This window comes from Peromyscus maniculatus, chromosome 11 (genome assembly GCF_049852395.1).
Source record: "Peromyscus maniculatus bairdii isolate BWxNUB_F1_BW_parent chromosome 11, HU_Pman_BW_mat_3.1, whole genome shotgun sequence".
Classification (NCBI taxonomy): Eukaryota; Metazoa; Chordata; class Mammalia; order Rodentia; family Cricetidae; genus Peromyscus; species Peromyscus maniculatus.
The window spans coordinates 15,073,928-15,092,888 of record NC_134862.1 but is presented as its reverse complement, the minus strand read 5'-3'; the positions used below and the strand labels follow the sequence as shown (position 1 = coordinate 15,092,888).

The 18,961-nt window shown below is 38.7% G+C and overlaps 1 pseudogene; it reads left to right on the top strand.

Moving 5' to 3' along the window:
• The window catches only part of LOC107399632 (heterogeneous nuclear ribonucleoproteins A2/B1-like), a 41,140-nt pseudogene extending 22,813 nt beyond the window's left edge, over nucleotides 1-18,327 (top strand).
• Nucleotides 18,328-18,961: the final 634 nt, after the last annotated feature.

The window sequence follows — 18,961 nt, the reverse complement described above, 5'->3', positions numbered from 1 at the left end:
ACCCCAGGAATGTGAAATTTTATAGGATCATCAGCCCACAGATCAAAATTTAAACAAAGTTTTGAGGCAAAAGTATTAGCTCTTTAATGTGCTGGGCTGTAGGTAATAAAAATCTGATCCATGGTACATAAACCATACTATACTATAGCTATTGCAATCCCAGGTGTTTTTAGTTTAATTTCTGTTGTGAGAAAACATCCTGACAAAAAGTAACTTCGAGAAGAAAGAGTTTATCTTAGCTCACAATCTCTAGTTATGATCTGTTTCCACAGGAAGGTCAAGGTTGAAGGAACTCAAAACAGCATGTCACCTCACATCCAGTCCAGAACAAATAGAAAGAATGCATGCATACTTAATACTCAGCTAGCTTTCTGTACTCATATACAGTCCAGGATCCCAAATCAGAAGATGGTTTCACACACTTTCAAGCAGAGGCCTCCCACATCACCTAATATGATCAAGACAAATCCCCACAGAAATGACCAGAGGCCAACTGATCTAGGCAGTCCCTCACTAAGACTGAGATTTGACCATTAGGGTTGGTGAGATGGCTCAAGAGCTCATAACACCCAGCCTGAAGACCTCTGTGAAAGGAGATTCCACATAGTGAAAGGGGAGAACAAACTCCCCAAAATTTTCATCCCCCCTTACCTCCACATGTCCCTGTGATAATCATGTGCATACACATACACACACACATACAAATAAATAAATAAATAAATAAATAAATAAATAAATAAATAAATAAATAAATAAATGGCAAACAAACAAACAAACAAATAAATAAATATAAAATCACATTTAAAAAATTTTAGCATCATACTAGGTCATAGCCATCCTCTTTCTTCCAATTCTAAGATCTGTATATTCTTCTCCTAACATAACACAAAACTCTACACCATAATATTTGCAAACCATAGGCATGCTTCTGGTCCCTTGCATTACAATATTAATGAGTACAAGAGGTTCAGCTTGCATGGGCAGGAAGTCACTGAATTGGAAATAATAACATAAAGAACAAAAGACTCTTCAAAACAGTAGAGAGAAAATAGTGCAAAATTAAGGGTTCACCATATATGTAAGATATTGAATTCTATATTGACAGTGCTATATAATGTTTTATAAGATGCTGTAATAATATATGCCGAGTACATGCCTACACAGTTTACAGGCCTACATTGTCTTAGTGTTGTGAAATATTACTTTAACTAGGCAAAGATGTGTTATATTTGTTTATGCTGCATTTGTTTAATTGTGTAAAGACGTGTTGCTGTTTTACTTTGCCTGATGAAAGCACCCAATTGGTCTAATAAAAAGTTGAGTGACCAATAGCTAGTTCAGAGGTTTAGTCCATTGTCATCATGGCAGGAGGCATGGCAGCATGCAGGCAGCCATGGTGCTGGAGAAGGAGCTGAAAGTTCTACATGTGGATTGGCAGGCCTTGCTTGAGGTTCTGAGATGTCAAAGCCTGCCCCCAATGACACAGTTCCTCCAACAAGATCAAGCCTACAAAAACAAGGCCACACTTCATAATAGTGCCACTCCCTGTGAGCCTATGGGGACCATTTTCATTCAAACCACCACAAATATCCATCACACATACCCAGCCTCTTGACACTGCAACACAATATTATTATTTACAAAGTTTATAATTGAGAATGAAGAAATCAAGTTGCAAAAATAATCCCATAGTATTTTATGTAAGTTTGTGATTTTTGTGGTAGCTCATTTGTGGGCTATGTGCTAGGGTTCAGATATGGCTGGAAGGAACAAGAATTGTCAAAATAATAGCTAAGCAGAAACTAAAGGAACATAGATTGTTGTGAACATAGTTAATGAACAGATTAATTTTTTCATATTTCAGGAAAGAAAAAAATATGAGAGATATAGAAGTGTAGCAATCAGAGGTAATATTGGAAGAATGTTATGATAGAGAACCCAGAGAAGACAGAAGCAAAAAATTATCCTGTGGTATTAATAATTCATAAGTGGCTGACTGTCCTATATCACAGGTGACAAGAAGTGGTGAGTGACTGCTTCCCAACTGGAAGAAAACAGGAACTTTCAGGCTGAAAGAACGATTAATGTTGGCATTTTTTTCTAAAACGTGTATAAATCAGATATATTATAAGAAAAAATAACATAGTCAAATGATATCTTAACAAGAAAAACAGAAATTAATTTGTTATAATGTAACACCAATAACACAGAATGCTAAAGTTTGTAGGAATCAAAATTCACAGTTCACTCCTAAAATTCATGTTAAAGAGTGGAATACTGCAGTAATTGAAGATAACTATAAACTTGTAACTTTAGAAACCTTTCCTATAGAGATTTAAACAGATGTCCACCCATAGGGCACCAATACCTGGGAAAGGAAAGATTTTACCTGTATCTTACCTTGTAAACCAATGAGTTTGGGGATGTACTTACAAAGTGTGAACCAGAAGTTACTCCAGATATGTGGGGGACCTCAAGAGAGCCAGACTACTGAAAATTCTCACCCCGTTATGGATGATGGTTCCCCCATAGCTGAACATATGGATATGCCTTTCTCCTGACTCCCCACACTGTGTGTACTCCAGCATCTCTTGAGACATGCAGCTGGGGCAGAATTACACACACCTGGTACAGAGCACAAGGATTGGGTGGAATATAGATTAATGTCTAATTGCCTCCCATGCTTTCCTTCTGTAGGAACTCCAACAGACCCAAACTTCATACTCTTGTGAAAAGTCACAGATCCAGCGAAGATTAATAAGGGCTGTTGAGCTCAGAGAACAGGGTTCTACCTCGAATGGTAATCTCCAAACACACTAGGAATTATCACAATGTGAAAAGGGAGTTGAAATTTATAATTTTTAAAGAAATATTTTGTTCTATTTCCATACAAAAACAGCAGCAGTCAGTCAAAAGCTGGGGCTAGTGACGCTTGTGGGTTTCTGTCTAGGCACAGCATCTCATGCTATTCTCACCTGGAGGATATATGAACACTTCAAAGGCACATCTTTTATTATTCTCCATGATTATTAACACTTCAGAAAGATTGTGTGTGAACTCAAGGCAATCATTTCCCGTTGGTTTGTATCATGAGATAAAGCAGCAGCACCCGCAGTGGTTTGGGATGGCATCACCCTGTTCTCAAGGAATATAGTTAACCATGGAACCCCTTCTACAATCAGAATGCTTCACAACTTGTTGGATGAAATAAAACAAAATGTTCCTTTGCTGTCAGCTGGCTTCTGGCCTTGTGGGTTTTGCATATTTGTATCAAATGTTCACTGTGTGGGAGACTCGGTGGGACTCAGTCTAATGAACACCAGTTACAAAAGCCGTTGAAAGCACTGTTTCTAAATCTGACAAAAAAGGGATAGTTCAAAGACACAGTAACCAGTATAAGAAAGAAATGTTGGAGTTAGGGAGGTGGCTTGATCCACAGCACATGTGTAAAAACCATTATAAATCCCAAACTGGGGAGACAGAGACAGGAAGAACTCCTGGGCTCACTAGCCAGTCAACCTTAACTGATTGGTGAGTTCAAAGTCAGTGAGACAATCTGTCACAAACAAAATATAACAAAACCCCCAAAACCAAAAACTGCAACAAAAACAAAGTGGAGAGAAACTGAGGAACGCAACTGACATTAACCTCTGGCCTCCACGCCACACACACTAACTCTTTGATGAGAAATCATAATCATAAAATATGTAAATTGAACAATGTTGAAATGCACTCTTCAGGCCCATTCTAATCCATCTTTTCAACCTCTTCCCATTTTATGCACTCAGTTAAAAAATGCCTCTATTCCAAGAGTTATTGTGTTATATACACATGCAACATGAATAATGTTAATTCTTCGGGGTGATTTTTTTCCCCTGAGGCCTTTAATTTGATTTTTGAAATGAATGAGGTGGATGGCAGCCTTTCAATATCAAAATCCCCCTAGGAGGGTACTTTGATTTGCCTAGTAAATTGTGAATGTCTTGTTGATTTTCTCTTTATGACTCCACTGAAGGATGTATTGACTTCCTTGTGACAACTGAGAACGGAGAAAGCATAAACTCCCAAGCATCTATCATCCAACTTTTCCTCCGTACTCAGCAGCAAGGGAAACAGCCACCTTCACCCAGTGCTTATAGCCTGAGTTGCTTCCACTATACCCAGTGATTCAGAGTCCACTCACCAATATGGATGAACAATAAGTAAAACTGGGGTTATTCATACCAAACTATTTAAAATACCTTTGTGTCAGACTATATTTGTTCATTCTTATATTTCATAAACTGTACTACATTAAAAAGTTTACATTTTAAAATTTATTAACATGTTAATTATATACAATGATGTTTTTTTCTCAAAGTTTTACATATATTTATTTTATTATGAATGGCATACACATGTTCTGGTACTCATGTGGAGGTGAGGGGACAACTTTTAGGAGACAGTATTCTCCTTCCACCATGTGGGTCAGGAAGATTGAGCTCGGGTTGTCAGGGTTAGAGGCAAGAACTTCACTCACTAAGACATCTCACCAGCCTTAATACTGAGTTTATTATGCTATTTTCATACATGTAACACAATTTTTTTTTAACATAGTAACTCCTAGTACCATCTGTTGATCTTCCCCTCGCACTGACCCCCATTTTTACCCACTTGGTCCCTCTTCCATTTCCTGTCTTTTTGTTTTGTTTTTTGGCTTTTTTTTTTTTTTTTTTTTTTTTTTTTGGTAAACCAGTGAGTTTAATTAGGATTGCCTATAAGAGCATGAGTGAGGTATTATTTAAAGGAGAACAGGTGATTTAGGAGCATTACTGAAGAAAAAGTCTCCTTCCTCAGAGACTTTAACTGTCTGTAGATGATCAAGAAGAGCTGCAGGATCAGCAGGAATGTGCTTTAATTGCAAGTGTGATGACCTTAGTTTGATCCCGAGCCCACATAAAAGCCTGATATAGCGACACATACTTTTAATACTAGAGATGGAGAGGTGGGAGGTGGAGACAGGTTGATTACTGGAAGCTTGTGGGCCAGTTAGTCTAGCATACTAAGCAAAGCTCCAGGCTGATGAAAGACTCTGTCTCAAACAGAAAGTAGAAGGTATCTGAGGAATATCACCCCAGGTTGTCCTCTGGCTTCCACATGCATGTGCACATGTGTGTGCATTCATACCCACATGCATATATCCTACATGAACATAAACACATATGTACATAAATTCATCCTATAGATGGTTATTACTGAAATATTTGTTTATTGTCTCATTTCTCAGGATTATAGCACTCAAGGTCAGTGCTATAATATGGAACTACATGCAAATATTTCCACAGACATAAATACAAAATACAAAACCATTTTGTAAACAGTGGCAAGTTTATACTTCTATTCTAAACGGTAATCATTTTAAAAGTCATTATTATGATAAATGTTAGAATACAGGTAGACATATTTGTGGACATTGATAAAAATCTATGAGGTCTAATCTATCTCTTGTTGTTTACAATGTTTCTCATAATATTTTACTAGTGATAGAGAGAAAGATTCCTTATGGACACTGCTCCATCACAGTGCTATGAGCATCAGGAAAACATTTGATCAGTAAGAAATACTCACTAAAAGAAGTTAACTTGCACTTCAATCCTCTGAAGTAGTGTTTTTCTCATCTAAACAATAATTTGTAGAGATGGTCTTGATCCAGAGTTAGGATAAATTAAATCAGTTACAGTTTAAAGTATGCATAGTGCCCAATCTATAGCATTCTAATATATAAGTATACATTCAAAGAGGTAGTGGATTCTAATTCCTCACATCCATAAGAGAAAGTAAAAGACAAGGATGGGATACTCCCTGGGATATATAGAGATCAGCGACCAAACTGCAGGTGTTAGCTATACTGTATTGAAGGAAGAATGAAAATCATCATCTTCAACAGTAGACTGGGAATTAAAGAATATTCCAGAATATTATCATCTATGCCCATCCTTTACAAACCATAAGCAAAATTCTTCTCTGTTCACATCAAATTCCCTGCTTACTTTCTCTGCTCCCCTGTCCAATGTAGGAATTCTTGCCCTTGGTTTATTGACTCAGGTAATCGTTGGTGTTCATGCCTGTGACTCTAACTTCATCAGATGAACAAAGCATAGACCCTTTTCTAGATTAAAGTTACACTATGATCTCCAGAATTCAGCTTGCTTTCGCACTACCTGTATTTGGTGAGGGGGAATAATTTAAACCATTATATACTCTTTTATCCTTGAATGAACACAAACAAGATATATGATATAATCAGGAGAGTCACAAATATCTGCTGTAATATTCGCTTTCTTATAATATTTACTTTAAGGCCAAGAGAATTAAAGAATGCATTATTAACTTGTATGCTATTGAGTAGAATTACCTCTGATCTGTTTGGTTCTCTGTGCACTACCTGCATTTCAGCACCTTAGGAATATATTTTATTAAATCATAATTGCATTATTTTGTCAGTTTACTTTTTCCCAAAGGTACACAGAAATTGCTAGCAATAAGGTTTCCAATAAAACCCTTTATTAGTTTATTGACTCATTTGATCCTTCATTAATGCAGCATACATTAGTAACTACTTGACTGCTAGGCTACATAGGAGAAGCTGGATTGCCAGAGATAAAAAGGTACTATCTCTAGCTCTGTAGAATCCAAATTATGAGAAATTATGTATGAAGTCAATTATATGATAGAATTTGTTAACATGGTGGAAGCTATGAGGCACAGTGGCAAAAACCAATTAAAGAAACCTTAGAATACACCAGGGAGGAATCGAGGGGTGGTCAATGGAAAGGTCATCATCTAACTCATGAAGACTTTAAACTGAGGTATATCTTAACAAAGCAGGACAAGAAGAGTGGTTCTTGTATAAGAAAGAGTGGCTGCCATACCTAACAGGCATGAGTCCACTTTCAGGAGCCCCAGGCAGGTTTATTCTGTCTTAAATCATGCACATAACGGTCTGTGTCCATTCATGTTTTCAAGGGCCAGAATAGGGAGGACATTGATGCCCTGCAGCAGGCTTTCCAGACAGTTGTGAACTACCCTCTGAAAGAGCAGCAAATAAGGTTAACCTCTGAGCCATTTCTCAAGGCCAACATTTTTAAGCTATGTGAAAATTCAGGATTACCAGATGCTTCATGGAACAAGAAGCACCAGGTAAATTGGATGGAGGCAGCCTGTTTGGTAAGGGTATAAACACACCCTTCCTCATTTCTCCTTTGGCTAAAGATTGGTGAGTCCATGGTAGTTAGTTTTAATTGCCAAAGATACAATGTAGAATCACATTAAGAAAGGAGTCTCAATTAGGGATTATCTAGTTTCCTTGGGTCCCTAACAATGATGCCCCAATGTCAGCAGGAAGCAGCCAGAAAGAACAGAATAAGGCCCATTTACTCAACACACAGCAACACAAACATGGAAGAGGACTTAAGTATTGTCTGTATTTGAGACAAAGCTGTGCATCTCCATCAGTTAAAATTATCCATAGGGATCATCTTCAGAGACCATTTTTACTTTCCATTGAGATGTAAAGTTGTGTACACATACACATACACACACACACACTCACACACACTCTTCCACTGATTACTACAATAATGGAAGAAATGATAATATCCAGAATTATGAAGCCTTTAGCAATTCAAGAGCCCCTTGCGATTGTTTTGCCATGCAGTCTTGGAAATTTAACTTTTAAGAAAGTAATATACAGAGTTGGGAAAGTGGCTCAGAGGGTAACACATTCCCTATTGAAATGTGAAGACCTGAGTTTGAATGCCAAAAACCTGTAAACATCCAGTGGACATGGTGGCCAATGTGCAATTACAGGGAGGTGGCGATGGGGATTCCCTAAGCACACAGGCTCTGGGTGTGAGTAAGAGACCCTGCCTCATTATGTGAGGTAGAGAGTGGTCAAGGAAGGAAGCAGACACCAATATTTGGTCTCCACATCCATGAGCACACATGTGCACAAGTACCAGAACACACATGTGGGCCTGCACACATGGACACAGCACACAGATGTACACATGGGAAGCATAAGATTTATGCTTTTATGAAACATTAGAAAACATTAGAAAAGATTTCAGTGCACATTTTCGTAATTACACAAAAAAGGACTTGAAAGTTATAGAAACTTGTAATTTTAAATAGAAATTTTAGAAGTTCAATGTAACATCCCTTGTGTCACAGAGCTACCTACAAATAGAAGTTTTAAATTACAAATCTTAATTTTAATTAAAGCTAGGGAGTGTTTAAAAGACATTTTAAAATAATGGTGCTGAGAAGTCCCTGCAGGGTAATATCCTTAGGTTCTGTCACACTGAGGAAACAAAAAGGGAAATTAAATAATACTTCCTCAAAATCTGTTTCAATTTATTTACAGAGAAACTGCTTTGTCACCTCCTCTCAAGAACGCAAAGGATGAATGCTCATTAGCTGAGAAAATATATTGAAAGGCCAGAAATAGCTCTGTATGAATTCAGGATGAGAGCAGGTGACAGGGAATTGCTTATGAATGGAAATATAAAACACTCCATTGGCTTCATAGCCCTAGCACTCTGGTCTTGGCCAGGTTTCCAGGCCATTGGTTAGGCAAATTATCATTCTACCCCTTCTTCTTTTTATACCTCTCTGAAGACACAGGTCAAGAGCCTGTAATTATGGAACATCAGGATAGTGCTAAAAATGGTACGAAATGTTCAGTGTGATTGCAGAACAAACATCAAGACTTACTAGTTTTAAAAAGCACTACATAGCTCATTAAAATATTTATTTTTATTATTTTTAATTATGTGTGTATATACGTATCTGTTTGGGGGATATGCATAAGAATATAGGTACCTACAGATTCCAGGACAGGGCTTTGGATTCCTTGGAACTGGAGTTTAAATGCTCTGAACTAAATCTTATTTTTCTACAAGAAAGGTACCAATTCATAGTCAATGAGTCATCTCTCCAGTCCCTGGCCAGTTCATTGTAGCAGTGCAGCTTGGGTAGTTTCTTCCCTTTCTTCTTTCAAACCCTTTCAGTTGTTATTTCTAAACCGTGAAAGCATGTCGGGGGCAAACACTAAATTTCACAATAAAAACGTTCTCACCTTTGCCTTGCTTTTAGCCTTTGGTTTGATAGTCTGGATTCATTTCCTGCCTCTCTTGGTTCATATCAGTTAATGCAGGCATGGGGACTTAGGCTCAAGCCCTAGAACACATGTAAAAATGTTGAGTGTGGTGGGGTATTGTTGTAACCCTAGCACAAGGGGGTTGGAGACAGGAAGATCCCAGGGGTTTACTAGCCAATCCATGATCTACACAATAAGATACCCTGTTTCAATAAGAGAGGTAGAGAACTTTAAGGAAGACACCGCACATCAGCCTTTGACCTATTCAGTGACTTGATCACCACTATTTATGAGTAGATCACAACTGCTAAGAACTGGAATGCAGTCACTGCCAGCCACAGGCACCAGCTGCTCTCATGTTGTTCTGATTTGGATCAGGCTGGGTCTGTTCAATGAACCAGCCCTGACTCCATTCATCTCTCACTCTTTTGTCTGGGTCAGAGTTCAGGAGGCTTGCAGAGCTTCTCAGGGGAGAATGTAAGTTCCCCTGGGGTGTCTCAAGAGCAGCAACTCAGAAGGATTAACTCCTCAGCAACAATGACAAACAATCACTTACCACTGACAGGAAAGGTTCAGCTGAAGGTCTGACCCTGCAGCTGGTCCCTGACTCCCCACATTCACAGGGGTCCTTTAGGACTAATACATCAGGAAGGAGTGTGTAGACAGGACAGTATGAAAAGCAGCCGTGGGGGTGCTGCCAGGGGTCCTTTATACAATACAAAGCTCCATGTCTGCTTTACCTCTGACAGTTACAACAGGCAAAGAATTTAAAGCAGGGCATTCTAATATGAAACACAATCTATTGTTTGTAGTTCTTATTTATTATAAATATTATAATTTGTTATAAAATTCTAGTGATTTCAAACCATTGGCAATGACTTCATTACCAGAAATTACTTTTATAGGCCCATACTTAGTAACAACTAAATTTCTGTGAAATAGTATAGATTTGTTAAATCACAGCACAAAATGTGTATCTGAAAGCCAACTAGGAGTCAAGAACTACAGCGAATACCTGAAAATGCTTATATCTGTAATGTTGGAACCAGGAAGAGATCTGCCATCTCCTTCAGCATGTGGGTCTACATACCTCTTGCCTTCAATGCTGTAGTACAATATGAGTGAGTTATGTTCAAGGTTTTCTGAAGATGTCTTCACTTTACGTACAGTACACAAATGTACACACATGTTGTACAATAAGATTGTGTGTGGGTCTTAGGAGAGTAGAGATCAGCATGTGGCCAACCCCCACAGAGCTTTTACTGCACATAAACAAGGAGTAAAAGGCTAGGCACACAACCCTCCCCCCCACCCCGACCTTCAACCCAGCAACCATAGCATACAGAATTGAGGCAGCATAGGATGGTTAGGTTTTTGGAAGGAGTGGGGTTTGATAGAGAGACAGAGAGGGATCATCTTTTAGGCAAGAGCTTTATTATGCCAGCAAGTAGCACCAGCAGAGAGATCTGAAGGAAAGCTTCCAATAGCCCAAGGAGAATATATTTTGTACTTCAAAAGGTCCATTGTAAAAAAAAAAGAAAAAAAAAAAAAAAAAAAAAAGGCCGGGCGGTGGTGGCGCACGCCTTTAATCCCAGCACTCAGGAGGCAGAGCCAGGCGGATCTCTGTGAGTTCGAGGCCAGCCTGGGCTACCAAGTGAGCTCCAGGAAAGGCGCAAAGCTACACAGAGAAACCCTGTCTCGAAAAACCAAAAAAAAAAAAAAAAAAAAAAAAAAAAGGTCCATTGTGAGAGATCAGGGAACAGAGAGTTTTGTGACACCATGAGGAAATGGTTTAAGGTCACCTGACATCACCTAATGAGACTCAGAGACACTCATTTCCTTTGTTTCTGATGGAGGCAGATGTTTAAGAAGCCCCAGCGGTAATCCTGGGAAAGTGGCATCAGAAAAATCAAAGGGTTCACTTAGTATGTGATGTGGCAACCATGGTCAATTTCTCTGCCTATAGCTGTTCTCCATTTAAGACTTTGATTTCTAAAAAAGCCTGTTCACAGTAAGTGGTAAGAGAGGAATTGGTTCCAGTGAGAGTTGGCATAAAGATGATGCAGCTGAGTGTGGCCTGTAAGCCCTCCATAGATGTTCTGTATAGTAGGTAGCCTTTCCAGCTTTGACCTGGAAGTAACACCCTCTTCGAAGCTTTGGTAACTATCATGCCTGCAAGGCGGAGTCAAGAGAGGACCCCTGAAGACCCGGGATCCAGATGGGCCAGCTCTCTTGGTTCCTGGATCCTGGACGCTGGAGGTAGACTGAGCAAAGTTCTCCAGATAACACAGATGGACTGCACTACACCTTTCCCAGACCCTGTAACCTATCCCTTCACTTGAAAGTTACCCCACAAAACAAACCTCCCTTTTAACTACATGTAGTTGCTTTAATATTAAAACCAATGGTTCTGAGAGAAAGAGATTGTATAGGCCAGCCTGGGTTCTAACAAGAATGAGTAGCCGCTCTTGGCACTTCTAATGCATGCCGTGATCAGCAGCTGAGCACTAAGTCCACACAGCTGAGGACAGTGTGGAGCTGAGCTGAGCCTTCCTTCCCAGAGAGGAGGTCAATCAACACTCATAAAAACAGATCATTAAAAAAGGAAATTGGCTGATAAAGATAAAAGTTGATCAGAGAGCAAATTAAAGGCGATAGCCCTAGACATTTAAATTGAGCCCAATACAGAAGTCATTACAGAAGAGATGGACAGGAAAACAGGGCTGTTATACATCTTTAAATAGTAAAAGGAGGAACATGCTTGTGGTGGAATGGACAAAGATTTCTTAAAGAAAGGGTGGCTATAGAACATTTGCCCTGAGCAAATCATACCTAAAAACAATAAAAAGAGCTGGAGAGATGGCTCAGTGCTTAAGAGCACTTGCTACTCTTCCACAGAGTCTAAATGTGGTTCCTAGAAGCCAGTTGGTAGAACAAAAAGTCTTCCCTCTGATGTAGTAGAAATTATTCCACTTGAAAATTTTTTTCAAATTAGTGGATATAATCAAATGTACATAAAGTTAACTATAAATAACAATAATATGATTAACACTACTGCCTGTTTAGAGTTATCCTGCTATGCTGGGCTGTTCAGAATTATAGTAGGAACAGTTTATAGCTTTCTATAAAGCATACATTGTAAGTAACTAGTAAAAGAATAAACTAAATTCAAATGCAGCAGCTGGAAAAATGATAAAAAACAAATAATAAAACTGAACATAGAAAACTAAGAGGATACCAATAAAACCAAGGGTGATTTCTATGAAAACAATGACAAAATTGTTAATTATTATATTGACTGAAGTAATTAAAATAAAAACTGAAGGCAAAACATTAAAGCCGATTTTTAGAATTAAGACATCCTCAGTTAGTTAGGAGGAGCACCTGCCATCTCTTTGAATGAGCTGAAAAGTGGAGCAACACCTAAGACAGCATGACCTGCCAAGACTAAATCACACAAAACAGAAAACATGCCACACTGATAACTGACAACACAAAGCTAGTAATCTGAAGCCTTCCTCAAAACCAACATGAGTTGCACTTGAAGATTAACACCTGAGATTGATCTCTGACCTCCACATACACATGCACATATGAGCACACACACACACACACACACACACACACACACACAAATACTCACTCATGCATATTCACAAACATAAAGTTAAAAGATAAATAATAAAATATGAGTTGAAATTAATGCTTATGGGACGTCAGGGAACACACAAAACCATTGTTCATTCCACAGTTGTCATTATTGGTGCAGATTTCCAGTACACGTCATAAGCATTCTCCCATGGCTTACTAACGTCTGACCTCTGTGATCTCTTGGCAATCTTTTCTGCTTCTAATTTCATCAATTAAACAATCAGTGACAGAATTTTATACAAGCAGCCCATGATTCCTTTTTTGTTTGTTTGTTTTTACAATTATTTCCTGGTATTTATAATGGTGCTCATAAGACTTTTTCCTTTTACTCTCCAAATTACTCATCACTCATTTCCCAACAGTCTCAAAACTGACACACAGGGTCATATTGACATCTTTTCCCCTACAATAAATGCTTCTTTACAAACTGTGTTTGCTAAGGTTCAGAGAAAGCAATACCAACCTCAACTACAAGGGGAAATATTTTTAGAGCTTACACCACAAAAGTTCCATTCAGCTATTCACAGCAGGAAACTTGGTAAAAAAAAAATATTTAAAGTATATTAATTCCAATTAGCCCAGCCTGCCTCCATGCAAAAGTTTCTACATAAAAGGAACAATTCTCCTAATTAAACCCCAAAACTCTACATATGTGAAACTATAAATTTTTACCTGTACTATCAGTAGCTCTAAAAATGATTCTAAATTTAAATATTAACTCTCTCCAGACACGCATCATACAATAAAAGACTAGAAATTTCCATGAGGTGAATCAGACTGTATTGATGTCTCTGAGTCAAAGCTGACTTTTGCAGACCTTTCTTATGTCAGAAGTTTTGTTTTGTTCTGTTTTCCTATTCTGTGTCATGCTCAATGTCTTGTTCTTGTGTCTTTAGTCTGTATGTGTGTGTATGTGTTTGTGTTGTGTGTGTGTGTGTGTGTGTGTGTGTAGGGCTTAGTGGATGAGGGTTCTGGTTATGGGTAGGGTCACAATTAGGTTTAGACAGAAGATTGTATATGAAGACAGGGTCTCTCATTGGCCGGAAGCTCACCAGGCAGACTAAGCTGACTGGCCAGTGATTCCCAGAGACACAGTGGTTTCTGCCTTCCCATTGCTGGAATCCCAAGTGTGCACTGCAGCATATGGAGTTTGGAGTTTGAACTCAGGTTTGCAAGGGAAGAGATTTTACCGACTGAGCCCTCTCCCCATCCCCCACGCCCAGTGCTTATTACGTACATATTCACAGTGTGAAGCCATTGCTAGTTTTCTCATTCTTTTCTTTAGTTTTAAAAAGTCATTTGTTCCTGGTCTGCCAGTTTCAGCAAACACCATCTGGTCTCTTACTGGACAGGTAGTTAAATCTCTTCCCTCCAGAATTGGAAAATCTGTTTTTCAGTCCTAAGGTATGAATTTTACACATGTTCAAATATGCATGTCCAATGTCTTGGCTGCTATTTCTACTTAAATGCCTGCCAAATGTTTGCTTTCCAAAAAGTCATTTCTGAGAATTCTTGCAGTCAGAACTAAAGCCTGAGAAACTGGTATGTGATTAGAAGTTCTCAGTCGCTTAGCTGATACCTTTCTTATTGTTCCAGGTTGCTTGGCAAGGTACTCCCTTTTTATGAAGCTTGTTTAACAGAAAACCAGCCATCTTTGCAGGATTTGGCTATCCTTGTTTAAATGAGCCTGCTTGTGTGCTGTCTGAGGCCAATTCCAAGGGTTGTATTATCTGTGCATTAAGATGGATGCCCTGCTGATCCTGTTTAGGGTGTGTTGGGGAGGAGCATACAAATGTGTCCCAAGTTCTGTTCCTCCTTAAATCCAGTCCCTATAGCACACACCATCACTGAACACTGTCAACCTAGCTTTAGCCAGAGAGATACTGCATAGCTTTCTATGGATTCACTAACTTGCTTGAAAACAAGCAGGGAAATTGAAAACTTTTCTATTCCTTGTACATACAATGCTGCCCACAAAGAGAAAGATTAGGAGGAAAACACAAACACATCAGATGGTGACAGCTGGATTAATTATGATATTAAACTGGTTTTTGCAGCATCTAGTCACACCACCTTCATCAAATTCTACACTAGTGACAATTTGACTTTGATAAGGCATCCCACTATAATCTTGCCTCTTCACAAGATTGCTGTGTTTTCTTTCTTCAGAATTACAGAAAACATATTTTAGTCCATTGATTATTTTTAATCAAAGTCCACAATTTATTATATGTTTAGCAATACAATTTAAATGTTAAATAACAGCATAATAGAATGATTTGGTACAGTTTTAAACAATAGAAAAATTGAAGATTACAAATTCCTCCCCCTAGAACATTTTTATCATCTTTTGAAAACAAGCAAAGGTAACAAATATATTCAATGATGAGTAATTACTACTGCATTAAAGATCCATAAAATTAGAACAACTTTGAATCCAGATTCTTCAATGTTTTTTATTTCTAGTTGATATTTCTATGTCATCTTCTGTTTTTATATGTGTGTTGCACATGTGTATACAAATACATATGTCATCATGTGGAGGCCAGAAATCATCCGCAGGTGAATTATCCATAAGAGTCATTCCACATAGCATATTTCATTCATTTACTTATTTTGAGAAAAGGTCATTTTTATGGGGCCTGAGATTTGGGAATCTGGCTAGGTCAGCCAGTGAGACCCAGAGATCCAACTGACTCCATCTTCTCAGTGTAGGGACTGTGAATATGCACTACCATGTCTAACACTGTACATGAATACTGGGGGATTGAACCTGGGTCCTCATGTTTGTTAGGCAAGTACTTTACTGACTGAACTATCACCCTAGCTCCTAATTCATCACTTTGGTGCAGCGAATCTCAGAAGATTTATCTGGTGACAGGTATTGAAATCAGACATAGCTTTGATCTCATACAGACTCTGAGTCTTTGGATACTTGTCATTGATTCTCATGAGAAGTGCAAATGTTCATTAATGCACAAGCAATCAATAAATTGGATTTTCCTTTTGTTCTCCTCAAAGACAAACCAAACATTCACATAAGTGCAGAGAATGGTTTCAACACAAGCCTTAACGGAAATGTTGTAGATCCCTAGCAGTGATATTTTCTGTTCTATGATAAGCCAAAGTATTTAGTAGTTGCTTAAGTCTCAATCAGATGTTAAAATCCTACAAGTAACAATAGAAAAATACAAGTGGGATTTGAGAAGCTAAGCAAGGCATAATCAGTTCACTTGCCAGCATGAGCCCACATCATTAGTATTTGCTCCTACTTACTTAAGACACAGCACTAACAAAGCCCTACTATTTTGTTACACATTTTAAAACACCATGTGGTGGATATTTGAGTAACACAGGGAAAGCTTATATCTAAGTGAATTTAAAAAGTATTGGCTGTCACTCAAAAAGGAAAGAAAAGGAAAATGCTTTGTTCTTCATTTCTATTTGATATAGAATTTTGAAAAGCCTGATATGGAGTCGCTGGGTATTGGGATGTGCGAGCCTATCTAGCTTAGGTACTCAAAGCTAATCCTCCGTGAAAGTCCAGAGCAAAAGTGAGATGCCTATGGTCTCTGATTATCAAGGTGAAATTATCCGGGGTCCCATGTACTCATTCAAGAGTCAGGAAGACCTGAAATGTTCAGTGAAAAGAACTCTTAAACAAATTGGTGGCATTTCTTGTTTCAGTCATCTGGAAAATTCTTCTATGTAGAGCAGTGAATTCTTTGGTAAAGTCATATGATCAAAGTGCTATTTGGGTTATCTGTTGAGGAAAAAAATATGTTAGCTGCTTTTGAAAATTACCCTGACCAGAGGGGCATGAAAGAACTTATTAGAGCAGCATTTGGATATAGTAGAATAGTTACAGTTTGTATTTCTTTCAACTAGACAGCCATGGTTGAAGTTGCCTGCTAATCTATACAATGGGAGCAGTGAAATGACTCACAGCCAGGTTTCTATGGAGATAAAGAGTAAACGACAGCCTTAGCAAAATTTAAACCCACCAGATTTATCGGATTTGGTGATTATGTTGTAGGTACAAAAAACTACTAATTTTGAAAGATGTATTTTCATTCATATTATCCTCTTCCTGATACGATTTCTAATGAGCATATGGAACATTTTGCCCTCAGTAGTTATATTCTAAAGATGAAATTTTCAGAACTTAACTGGTCAGAATGTCTCTTGATTCAACCCCATTACATTTGGTCATCCCTAAAAGAAAAAATCAAGGGTGGATGGATAGCAGATGATGTGTGAGGAAAGTTACATCAAGCTTCATTTCAGGGCAATATTCCCTAAATAAACTCAGCAACTGGATACTTTCTTCCTAATTCTGGATTATATTTTTGAGGTGCCAAACTTCAAATATGGTTTGTTACAATATTGTTATAAATGACGCATATCAAAATATACTACAATCTTGAAATTTGATGGTACTCACTGAAAAGACCAGGACCAGTTGTTTTGAAGGGGCCAATTTGCTGAGACTTCTGCCACATATTACCTCACCATCCTATGTTGCCTCATGTCTGGCCTCAACCCAGACTCTCAGGAAATACACCTAGTCCAGAGGCCTACCAGGATCCTTTCTAACCACAAGAAGGGACTTCCCTTCCCATCTTCAGTCAAATAGACCCCTCACACAGCAAATAGACTCCTGACCTAGCAACCACAGTTGCTGACCAGATGTCATGAGTCAATCACTAAATGACTCCTGTACCAGTCAGGGTCTACACCCAATCACTTCAAGGAAAGCCTAACCATAGCTGGAATTCCCCCGAGCAAGCTGAAAAGTGACTGCCTCACACTTCCCTGGGGTCTGTGCCAATTTATGGGTAAACCACAGCATGCCATTTTTTTTTTCTGTCTCGAGAATAAAGCTGCCTTCTGCAATTGCATATCGTGGGTCTTCTGGTCATTTGGAGTGACCTGGGACCCTACATTTGGGAGGTCCCACCAAGATAGCATCCCCAGACCCAAGACTCCTGATTGAGCTGGAAGTGGAATGCCACCCAAACCTGTGACCTGTCAGTACTCTTTTCTATCTGGTGTCTAGGCAAACTGGGACTCTACTGAGATTGGTCTCTGAGATGGAGAAGGAAGAGGGATGCCTTGATCCCTCCATTGGCCTTTGTTGGAGTGTGGTTCTACACCCTATTGGCACTGGGGTAGACTACCAGGCACCAACTGCTAGTCCAAGGTGCAGTGCAGGTTTTTCATCTTGTTACTTTTGTTTACTTGTTGGAGTGTTTGCTGTTGGTCTTTGAGTGGCTGTAACTGTAGAAACTTTCTCCAACCTGGGCCAGTCTTCCTCTAGCACCCAAGCACCCCTTGACCTTGTCCTTTTCCATTTTCAGGAATTCCAGAATGTCACCGCTGTTTCCGCAGCCCAAGTTAAGCAGGGGCTCCAGACTTTATGTGCACTGGAATGGTCCACCTTCCAAGTTGGCTGTCCCCCAGAGGGACCTTTTAACCTCAGTCTTGTTCTCAAGGTCCAGAGTGTTGTTTTCAGCTATCCTGGACATCCAGATTAAATTCCCTACTTCGTGGCCTGGCGTTACCTCCTAATCAACGCCCCCTACATGGCAGAAGCCTCTCATTTCCCTGCCCAAAGCCAAGGCTGTTCTCCTGGCTCGCCCACGAGCGGTGGACAGAAAAAAAAAAAAAGCAGTCTTCTGTTCTCTTCCTTTCCTCCAGCCCTCAAATGGACTGCCATTGACACAGGGGCAACAGTGTATGAGCACAGAGGCATAAAATAGAAAAATGTCTTTGTTTTCTGAAAACATGAACAACAGGAGCAAAATGGCAAATGAAAGTATCAACAGCTTTTGTCTACATCAGGGGGTTACCGTATAAAACTTAACTATATCATATATGCCCTTTATAACTATAAAATAGTTAAAATAAAACATATAATTATCATAGAAAATATTAGGTATTTAAAATTTTCAAAAACTTCTTAATAATTTCATTACAAAAATATGAAAAATCTAAAAGACATTTAAGGGGGAAAGAAACAAAGAAAAAATATGATGAGTGTTTTAGGCTCATTTCTGTTGCTGTGATAAAATATTATGGCAAAAGCAAGTTAGAGGAAAATTTGTTTTTTCTGTCTCATGGTTTCAGGTGAGTGTCCATCACAAGCTCGAGACAGCTGATCATGTTGCA